Consider the following 3,965-nt stretch of genomic DNA (forward strand, 5'->3'; position numbering starts at 1 on the left):
TTAATTTAATGTACTAAATACACCATTGTTTTCAAAGATGCTGACACATTAAAAAGGTCATGTGCATGAGGTATTATAATGAAAAAGAGAGCAGCTGGCATACAATAGCTCGCGAAGGATTTCAGAGGATCATACATATAGAGAAATATATCTATAACTTCGTCAAAAAAATAGATATTGAGATGATTTTTTTTAAATAATTCTAAGGTTTTTAGCTTTCATAATATAAAAAAATCTCAAAATCGAAAAAAAACGAACAACCCCCTTAAAAACTACGTATATAAAATTTGGCCATAAATGGGTGCTTCAGAAAATAAGTGTCCATTATTTATCCATCATCTAAGTTTTGAAGCCTTCGGTCTATTAAATGCACATCGATGATCGCCTTTTCCTCGAGTTTTATGAAACCGTGACGGCTTTGAATACAAGTGTTTGAATGTAAAATGTAAAATGCGCCACATATGAGCGAACACGATCCGTGTTTAACTATTTTCTTAACTTAACGCTTCAATCATTTTCACGATCGGACGATGTTGTTGTTGCGAATATAAAACGTCGATACGCTTATCTAGCAACAAGGGACTATTAAGGAGAAGGGACTATTAACAACGACCTATTATTTAGTTACTACTAAAGTTCCTTGCGCAAACTAACCATGGGAATTAGGAATGTTGTCCGAATAATATCCTTTTGATATATTTTCGAATTTATGTCTAAAGCTTTAGTTACAAAAACGCCATATAGTTTATACAAATGTAATAAATTCTATTTTGATTGCAAAGTCTTTTTATCATGTGATAGTGTTGTGTTCACATGACAACATTTGGATCGTGTGAAAATAATTCAGGAAACACTTTAATCACTAATTACTTCTTAGAGTGAACATTAAATAACCGCGACGGACATAACAGACATTCGAGATCTCAGGTATTAATAACACAAAAGTGAATAAATCTTCATGATTGAAAATAGATCCACGTGGTAAATGAAGCGTGGATATAGACAATTATAATTTATATATGTTGCAACTACATATGTTTTACTCAATAAAAAATAAATATCAATCCCACTGTTGTTTTGTTTGAAATTTTAATGTTTCAAACAAATTTAGAAGAAGATTATGTCCTTTATTTAATCTAAAATCTCAAGTCATAATTTATCAGTCTTGCATATTATTGCTGTCCTTTGAAAATTAATAAAAATCTCAGCTTAAGAGTCATCTTCCGCTGTATTATTCGTCTGAATTATTCTGTATTGATGAATTTAAGATCATTCGATATAAATGGATGTCCATGACCATACATAAATTAACCGTGCAATTGTAGAATGGTGTTTGAGAGCATTAATCAAAAAAGAGCAGGATGCTGATTTCTTACAGACAACTCCTTTCTTGTATTTTCTTTGCTCTTTATTACCGTTGGAAATCGTTAATAGCATTTATTTTGACATTATTTACTACTTATGCAAAATCCAATCAATGTATTATTTCAGTTACCGACAGATTAGTAATGTTTGGTAGCAGCATTATAATTTCTTATGTACCAAAAACAGTAAGGATCTCTTCATCCCGATTTAATTTTCCATTTATACGATACTCTGTACAATTTGTGATATGCAAATCGCTAATGTAAGAAGAATCGCCGACGAATCGCCAAGGAAGTATAATCCTATGGAAAAAGTACGAACGAATGCCTTTATGTAGTTTGTAATTACAAGCAGCGGCAAAACGCGATCACGATTTTGCATGAAATCACAGACCTCAACGGTACCTCTAGGAAGCGTGTTCCGACGATCAATAAACATTTTTTTAAGAAAATCATAGATAATGTTCTGATGCTCTAAGAACGCAAATTGGTTACTGTTAATGATACAGTAACCAACTCGTTCATCTACGATGTCGAAAGTTCATGAAAGATATTGCGGAACGCAGAATAAGTGGATCAGTTTTTATACCACTTCGATAAAAATATCTATTTTTGTTCCCTAATTGTTAAATACTTACAATTGGAATAAAAGAAATGGTATTAATTTAGTTACACATCAGTACTTAGCCAAAATGAATGTAAGACAATGATGACGGTTATAAAGACCTTAGGTGCGAAAGTTTGATAATCTACTATCTTCTAATGAAAAATATCTTTATTATTTCAAAACCAATGATTCATCTAGAGAATTAACCAAACCCTAATCCAAGATTCCGTTTCCCGATGGAATCATAGCGAAATGAGTTGTAATTTGCAGTGCAAAGTATAATTTACGGCATATTCAAGTCATCGCCTCCTGTGAATTCAGTTTCTTACTTGTGGGAGACTTTAGGAACATTCATTTCTAGGTATGTTCTATCATGATTGCCGAGAGAATATATCGAATCTAGAATTACGGGAATTCGAATGCAATTATAGGGGAGAGCGGAAAATCGTGGCATCACTTTCATCGACAATTATTGAACGATAGTACGGTAGACTGTTTTGCATCAACGTTTTCATTGCACGACGATTGGATAATTGGATTAAGAAATTTTCTGATAAAATTATTCATACGTAGATATAAAAGTTACTGGTAATAAGTCTGTGAATCCGTATACAATTATTTGGACTTCATATAATATAAATTTAAATAAATTATTTAATTGACTGTAGTTATTTTATATTGCTATTAATATGCGTAATTCTCCATGGTCGACGGGGTGTCGAATTCGAATCCCGCTCTGAACAACTTGACACCGTGCAGTAGTGATGTCCATTTTTACTTGAAAATAGAGATAAAAAATATTTTACCAATTGAAAATATCCCAATTCGACTATTGCGGTGTGAAATGGCAATGGGAAATCTTTCACACTATCTTTCCCTGAATCGAGTTGGAGTTTAACTCACGAACCTGCCTTAGGGCTGTACTATCCATTATTTTTATTTATTAATTTATTACTTCACCGGATAATATTTTATTGGTATGAAACCCCGCATCTAATAAATATAACGATTTATTATCATCGATAATCATCTATATTAATTATTACCGTTAATAAATTATTTTCTCACAATACGCACAAAAAATAATCTTGAAACAAAAACTATTAGGATTCAATTTATATCTCATAAACCGGAAGAGTAGTAGTGGATCTAATCTAGCCTTGTGCGAGTCGTAGAGACCCGTGGATTGAAAAAAGTTCGAAATACCTACAGCGTCGTTAATTAACATATAAATATATTTAACAGAATATTAATATTCTAAATTTACCGGTTAAAATGTACCCGGAGTCGGTGCGGTTGCAGATAACATCTTGAGAAACTCATAGGCATGTTTTTAAGAAGCCCTAAGATTTCGAATCGACATTTACGATTTTCTACATCAAAAGTAAATTCTTTCATTTAATCAATACGGTGTGTAGGTTTTTGTGAAAGTCTTGGAAAATTATCATTATCAATAAATTTGCGGAATCGAAGTGATTTAAGGCCCAATTGAACTATGTAGAAGAAACCGAAGACGGAGTTCACATTGCGTTTCTCTTTTTGACTTAATGGGAATTATTACATAGGACTGCTTAAGAAATTAGCAAAACGTGTAACGCGGTTTATGGGTGGTGTAAATAATTTGCGAAATAATGAGTAAAGAAAGTTTTATATGATGCAGGATTAACGGGGATTTAATTTAAATTTTATGACAGGGATAAAAGTGTTATTAATACCAATATTAAATAGAAAATATGTGGCATTTTGCCTTAAGGGGAAATCGATAGAATTTATAACATTCAAAATCCAACTATTTTCATTTATAATATTTACAAATATAGTAAGGTAAAAAGCTTAAAGGTACGCGGGTAAAAAGCGCGTCATTGTCTCAAAAAAAACAAGCAAGGTATATATTTTTTTTAACGATAATATGTTAAAATAGAAGGCAATAGATGTGTAATCGACCATCACCTTAATTCATATGACGTCGCCCTCAGAAAATGTATTAATATTCA

This window comes from Ctenocephalides felis, unplaced genomic scaffold (genome assembly GCF_003426905.1).
Source record: "Ctenocephalides felis isolate EL2017-DRISC unplaced genomic scaffold, ASM342690v1 CF-g0.4_SCAFFOLD_00845, whole genome shotgun sequence".
Lineage (NCBI taxonomy): Eukaryota > Metazoa > Arthropoda > Insecta > Siphonaptera > Pulicidae > Ctenocephalides > Ctenocephalides felis.